This window comes from Athene cunicularia (genome assembly GCF_003259725.1).
Source record: "Athene cunicularia isolate RWA chromosome 3 unlocalized genomic scaffold, athCun1 chr3_part1, whole genome shotgun sequence".
Taxonomy (NCBI): Eukaryota; Metazoa; Chordata; class Aves; order Strigiformes; family Strigidae; genus Athene; species Athene cunicularia.
Genome location: NW_020799097.1, coordinates 100,527,778 through 100,535,345, shown reverse-complemented (window position 1 = coordinate 100,535,345; position 7,568 = coordinate 100,527,778). Strand labels below are relative to the sequence as shown.

The 7,568-nt window shown below is 39.2% G+C and overlaps 1 protein-coding gene across 1 annotated transcript in view; it reads left to right on the top strand.

Moving 5' to 3' along the window:
• Positions 1–385: 385 nt before the first annotated feature.
• Positions 386–7,568, top strand: part of TMEM206 (transmembrane protein 206) — a 53,790-nt gene continuing 46,607 nt past the window's right edge. The window contains exon 1 of the mRNA XM_026845870.1: positions 386–402. The gene's annotated coding sequence lies outside the window, so the exon portion shown is untranslated. The remainder of the gene's footprint in view (positions 403–7,568) is intronic.

The following is a 7,568-nucleotide window of genomic DNA, read 5'->3' as shown; positions in this document are numbered from 1 at the left end:
GTCTATATAACTGCTGGGACTATTGTAGTCTTGATACTTTGTTGCCTCTTTTTTTTTTTTTTTTTTTTTTTTTTTTTTTTTTTTTTTTTTTTTTTTTTTTTTTTTTAATTCTTCCTCTTTTTTTAACTCTTCCTTCACAGGGCAGTCTGGTTTGTAACTAAAAAGAAGAACAATAAGCAAGCAAAATTAGAATGTACAAAGAATTTTAAACACGGGCTTTTCTTTTCCTAATTCCTAGCTGGTTTGTACTCTGTTAAAATGGTCATCATCTTATACAGATTTCATATGACGTTTTCCAGTGATAGAGACTCAAAACCTACTGATGCCTGAGTGTCACATGTTTAACCTGTGGTCTTGATATGATTTGTCCACTTCATGTTGCTGAAGAAATCTTTGGATCTTGTGAGTACATAAGAACGTTTATTTCCTTCCTGAATGAAGATGATAGAAGTACTTTCTGTAAAAGCCAGTATAGTCTTACTGCAGTAGCAGTGTTATATTTGACATGATAAATGCAGAAAAAGCATTAAGAAGAGTCACAGTGGCTGAGCCACAGAGTCTTTCTGAATCCAGACTTGTTTGGATGTTTTGAAAGAGAAATTGAAATTGTCACATGGTTGCTGATTACATAGTGACTGAATTGTTTCAAACTACGTGTGCTTTGGGAGATAGAGTCTGCAGCTGGGAAATCCCCAGCATGTGACTGGTACAGCTGTGTTTGATAGTGTGATTAAGCTTTGCTGCAGACCTGAGTTATTTCACCACGTTGCATCTATACCTGTGGGTGTCTGCCTGTTGCAGCATTTGAGTAACAGCGAAATATCTTTCTTTCCAAATTTGCATCAGCATTTGAACATCTGAGCTGCTTGAACTGTGCTAATCTTTTACTGATAAAACAAGTGAAGAAGAAATTTTCCCTTTAAGGGTGAATAGAGTAGCTTTAAATCATCTGCATTTGTGCCACACTGCCAAAGGACATAAATAAATGGTTAGGAAGAGGGGAAGCTTGGACTTCTGCTGTTCAAGCTATTTGTAAGCTTATCCATCCCCATCTTGTTTCTATGTTTCCTCCTCCCGTGGCATCTTGTCAGCTATTGAGGTGGTGTGTTGTTTGGGATAGGAGCTCTTTGTTACTTATTCATACACTGCCAAAGATAATAAGACCCAATTCCTCATGGGATTGATGAGATTTTTTTTTTTTTTGTAATACAAATCTGATTTCAGTTGATAGTTCATTGGTTGACTCATTTTGATCCACTGTGTTGTCTAATATGTAGAAGCGTCATGCAAACTGTCACCATGTTCGCGTGGGAAAAGGGAGATGCTGTACCATGGCTTTGAAGTGACCCCTCAGAGGGTTGCAGAAAGGCCTCTAGCTACGTGGTTGGAAATTTGAATCATTAACAATTGCAAAGCATCTCTGTGGTGACTTTGCCTTGTTAGTAGTCAGTCTTTTTCACAATTCTGCCACTCCCTGGAGATTTTCTAATGCACTTGTGGGCTCTGCTGTCTCTCCCAGGTATGAATTCATAGCGTAACCTGTTAGTGAGCATCAAGCACCATGACATTCCAAGAAACCATCTCTTCTGTGTTTTAGGGGACGAATTATATGGGCCCTAGAATGCTATGATCCCTGACTAGAGTGAACTACAAAGAAATATCTGATTTAGAAGGGAAAAAAAAGTGCAGCGAAGCACCAGTTTACAGTCTTATATATTGAGAGAAAAATGCATGATTTTTCACTGTTTGCAAAATATTTGCCAGATGGTGTCCCTTGAAAAATACATTTAGCCTTTGCTTCTCAGATTTATAATATACTTCTTTCTTATGTTTGATGACCTGGTAGAATTCAGTGGGGCTCTGATCTTTCTCCTCTCTCTCAACTCTGCTGGTTTGGAGTTTGGATTATAAAGGTGCTGCTTTAATCTTCCTGTCAAAGCTTTGCATAAAATTTAAAATACATTTTCCTCTTGACGTGTATTACCTTATCTTTTAGAGACCAAGCAGGGCTTTTTCTCTGATATTTAATTAATTGTTTCAAAAGTCCTAATGGGGTGAGTTATTGCTAATAGGTGCTTGAGAGGATTTTGGTCTAGTGTTTAACTTTGTCTGCAATTTTCCACATGTTGTGGTGAAAAGATCTGTGCTGCAGTGCTGTAGCATGTTAACCTTACCTTTCTTAATTCTAAGTGTAAGCTCTGTGTGTTGACAATATTTAATGTTTGTGCCCAGAGCTGCTTGTTATCAGCTTTATATTGTAAGTGGCAGAAAGGAAAGTTAGTTGTAAAAATAAACGTCACTTTTAAAATAGAGATTCTCTATCTGCAGATTGGTATATTATTTATTCATATAACGTTGTTTCTCTTTATGATTTTTTTTTTTAATTACCACTTTGCGAGGCCTCTAGGGCCTGATACTTCAAAAGCCTAGGTATTCTCTGGTTTTGCTCATTTCATAGCAAAGAGGAACCCATGCCTTAGTTGATCTGATTAATTAGTCAAAGGGTAGCAAGAGATGACATAAATATTTGATAGAGTGTGTAGTAAGGATTAGCACAACAGCAAAAAATCACAAGATGAGCTATTATTATTCCCCCAACTTGTTGGTTCCTGATTTCCGTATGTTATATATATATTTCTCTGTATAGCATTTGAGGAAGTAGTCAGATGAAAGGTCACGATTGTTTTGTGAAAGTGGGTGAATCATATACTGATTCACTGTATGCAGGCAGTGTATGCTCACTGTATTTGGACTGTGCATTCTTTTATTAGTTTGTCATCCATTCTACTGTGGGTACCTAGCTTACAAGAGATGAATTGGACTGCAAATCTTTTGAATAGAAATAGTGTGGCAGTATAGCTTTCTGGACTTGAATAGGAAATTACATAGTTTGTTTAAATTGCACACACTGTACGAATTTAGGCCACATCCCCAAAAATCTCTGAGATGTAATTTAGATGAGCAAGTATTTGCTTGACAACAGTAGGATGCAGGGAGCTTGCCCATTGCTTTGGTCATGAGATGGAGAACGTGCTCCCTTCACTGACTTTTGTGATAGTATGCAAGAGACATAGGTTAAGGACATGTTGCCTCCCCAGTTTCATGTTAAGATACATAAAATGAAGTTGGGGTTGGGGACAGGGTCTCTGTGATCATTCATGTGACCCAGAGCAGCAGTTCTTTCTGCCCTTTCCATCATTGGCACCGGAGGTGGGAAAACTCCCACAGCTGGAGTTTGAGGAGGACATAGAGGGAAAAATCACTTGTTGCAGACAAAAATTTGGTGTAAAATAATTACCAAAGATTGTAATCAGGATGATGGAAGTGTCTGGTTTAGCTTTTTTTGCTTTTAAGATTGTCCAGGACAAAGCTGACATATTTGTAAATGCCACCTCTGCTCAGTCATTTGGCTAATATGCCTAGTTTGCTGTTACCACCAAATTATATAATGTGGTGGGATTTAGCCAGCCTCACATGCTTCACCACAGTGTTGTAGGTCACTTGACAGTATGAGGAACATAATATGGTAATTAGGGAATTTTGTCTGTCTTCTTTTTTTTCCCCCTCCAAAAGAGACAATTTCATGCTTGTGGGAAGGTATTGTGCTAGCAGTTCTGGAAAGTGACACTTTCTCTTTATCCCCTGAACAGATACTGTATGTATGGTTACACTGCAGCTTTTCATCATGCTGGCATGACAGCATCTCTGTTCTCACATGGAAATGCAGCCTTTAGGTCTGAAAAAGCAGCTCAGTCCAGCTCAGGCATTTAGCCCGTTGTTGCCACACCTTCTTGCTAAGACTAGCAAAACTTTAAGACCGGAATTCCCTGTAACTTCAGTCAGAGCAGACAAGAGTCCAGGTGATCAGTACTGATGCAAGCCCCATCTGCTAGAGGTACTATCTTTTGTTTGAGACAACAAATACCATTCTCATAAATCACATAGCACAAAACTTTAAAATGGGCTAATACAGCCCCAGACACAGCTGTGATATAGGAAGGGGACTGCATCTGCATTAAGCAAGTACATGACTGGGTACTGCTTTATGGAGTGAAGTAAAAAGGGAAACAGACCTATTAGCAATACCAGTAAATCTACTGTAAAGTACTTGTAAACCCAGTCCATATTTAAGATCCTATCTAGGAAAGTATCACTAAACTTCTGTATAGTGCTCCACAACTGAAAGCTAAGCAATTTCATTGATACGTTTCTGGATTGAGGCCTTGGGTTTCTTCTAACAAGCATAATGGCAGCTCCTCTGCTCTGACCTTTAGTTGGCTTAATGTAGTCATCCAAGCTTGAAAGTACTACATTGTACAAAAGGAGTTCAAGTTTGGTCTTCTCTTACTACACCTACAAGTGGAATGCCAGTCTGATGTGTGCAGAAATGAAACTAAACACTGACCAGAACAAGTAGAAGCACTGTTGGACACAAGGGTTCAGTATAACTTGGACACCATAACTTCATTCTTATAATGCCATCTTGAAGACTTTTTTTTTTTTTTTTTAAAGCAGAAATAAATGTAAATAAACCTATTTTTTCAGCCTTTCCTCTTCAGTGTGATGGAATTACCCTACAACATATTTATTGACTATTGCTTCCTGCTAGCAGCCACTGTGTCTTCTGCAACTAAAAGAATTTTAAAATCTAATTTGGAATATGAACTGATAAAAGTGGGAAGAAAGAGGATGTCTCTGTAAAATGAATGTAAGTGCTTACCTTCCAATATGCAGGCATTATGCAATATTGGATCTTAAAAGTTATTTTATCCTCTCCTGATAGGCACAGAGCTTATCTCTTTTTGAGATCAAAATTTACAATATTCAAGAAGAAAAGTTAGGACTACTGATTCCCCTTAATTTTTTTTTTTTTACAATTATTTGTATAAAGTCTCTTCTCCTGTGACCAATTTAAGCTATTTGTTTCATATGTCAATGAAGGGGAAAATGCAGCTGGGTTAAAGATAGATTGTGTGTGCTTGAATATTACATTATTAACTAGCAAGGTGAACCTTCCTGAAATCAGGAGGTTTTACTGATGGCCTTTATAATCTCTTTAACATAAAATTACATGAAACATTGTGTTTTAAAAGATAGTCACTCATGTCAGCAATTCTTGAAAAAAAGAAATACAGGCTTCTTGGATGTTTGAACAATTTGGACTAAAGGACAATACTACATAGTTTTGAGAGGGGGGAAGCACGTATGCAGAAGAAAAAGAGCCAAGTTTGGGAACTAAAACAGAAAAACCACAGAGTGAGTAGGAAGCATATCTTGGGTAAGAGTAAAGAGAAGCTGAGCAAGAGCTCTTGGGGCAGCATCCTGCTTTACCAGCTGGGGGCACTTTTAGCTGTCTTATTTGTTTGATTCTTGCACAGCTGGAAAAGATCTGGCCCTGTCAAAGGGCTTTTTAGTTTTATCTTGAAAGTATAGCTGATAAATAAACTCGGGGGGGGAGTGTGTGTTTTGAAAAACAAACGAAGTGTAAAGTCAGTTCTTGTTTCTGTCTTCTCTCTGTTGGAGGTTTCTACTCCTTCACCTAGAGTGCAAATACTCAAATAGGTTAAGTACCTGTATTTGGCACAGCTGAGAGGCTGAAACTATGGTGAGGAGCACAAACTGGAAACTGTGTCATCAGTCTCCTGAAAATGATCTGTCTCTAATGAAAGTTGCTGTGCTCTCAGCAGCAAAGATGCTGTGGAAGAGTCCCACTCCTCCCCTGGCTGCTCCCCCCTGTCCCCCCACTGATGCAAAAGCTGATCCAGCAACCTCATCATCAGGCATGACTGATGGTCTGGAATGTCTGGTGGGCAAGGTGGAAGTGGGTAACAGGCATGAGGATGGGGGATGCCTTAAAATTATACATTAATACTAGTTATTAAAACAGTTAAAACTCATTATTTTTTGTAAACTTGATAATAATTAAACCCATTACTATTTTAGAGTTAAATTCTATGCCAGTATCTTCTAACTGGAAAGACCATCTGAGTTTGTCTAGGTGCTCAGGTTAAAATGTTAAGAGCTGAATAGTTCAGCTGGTGCCAAAGTTAAATGTACTTCAGCAGTGATTAATGATGAGGTTCAGCCTCCACTGAGGCTGTGGTTTCACAAACACTTCATTCTCACAGCAGTGCTGTCCACTCACTTTTCATTCTTACTTGCTGCCTGCCTTTACCCACACACTCACTTACGCCTGTGTGACAGTTCGTGATGCATAGTGAATTAGGTTGGGAAACTAATACAGTTTTTTTCTTAAATCTTTTTTTGGTGGGTAGGAGAAGGATATTTTCCTCAATACAGTTCAATGTGTGCCCGTACCAGCAGTTGTCCTGGCACAAATAAGGTTGTGGTATAAAGTGGGCAAAAGCTGGAGGGAACAAGGTGTTTTAAAGCCAGCACTGTTGCTGAAAGAGATGTTTGTGAAAATACACCTTGTTTTGGTGCAGAGCAGCAGGAAAGAGGGTGTAAATAACTCTTCTGGGAATTGCTAGGTTATACATGGTCATTTTGCTCAGAACAGAGACCTAGCTCTGAGTGCCAGTGGACCCCCATTCAAATCCCTCTTTTCTGTAGCAAACTGAACAGAAATTTCATTGCTTCTAAACTCTGGAAGAGCATGCTGTGCTAGCCTGGAATGGATGTAAATTTATTCACTGATAGAAATTTAAAAAAACCCCAACCAACCTGAAAATTTCTGTATGATACTGTTGTTCTTGGTGCAGTCATCTCATTGTGCCCTGGGCACTGCTGCCACAGGAGATGCTGCAGATGGCCTGTCGTGTTGCACAGATATGTGTCCCTTCCGGGTATTCACCTCAAATCTGCCATTCCTTGTGCTGTAAATCAGCCCTCTTGGACTGCAGTGGCTGCACAGCCTTCATGTTCACTCCTTCCCTCTGTATCTCACAACTTTCCCTGAACAGGAGTTTCATCAGGTACAGAGGTTCCTTGCCTCCCTTTTTCCAGGTGCAATATAGTAAGGTTTTGCTCTTTATCCAGTGCTTTCTACTTACAGTTCTCATAGCTAGGTAAGCACCTTCTCATTTCTTGCACAGAAAAAGACACAGGTGCTTGTAGCAGCTTGACCAAGATCACACCCTGGTCTCTGTCAGAGTTGTGGAATAGTTAAAAAGCTCTTCTCACTTCAGGCCACTGCCCAAGTCATACACATCTTAACAAGGGACCATTCCTTCTGGCAACTTGATTTGCTTATTTTTGTATGTGTATGTTGTTTCTGTGGTATGTATTTTTCATTAATATGGGCTAACTGAGTCATTAAAGTTAATGAGAGCCAACCAGATGCTGCTGTATGTCTGCATGTACGTCTCATTGCATACCTAAGACCATGCTCACCTGTATCACTTCTCTTATTCCAGTGCTAAGTTCTTCCTGTGCTGTTATTGCCAAAGTACACAGTGCTGTCCTTGTGCAATCTAGGTAGATACCTGAAAACCCCTTTGATATCATGAAGCTCACTTCACCTGGGCCCTAAGGAAAGAGGTTCATCTCAAGAATCAGAAATCAAGAGGAGCCTGCACATTGAAGTCAGTAACTTGGTTCAGAAACAT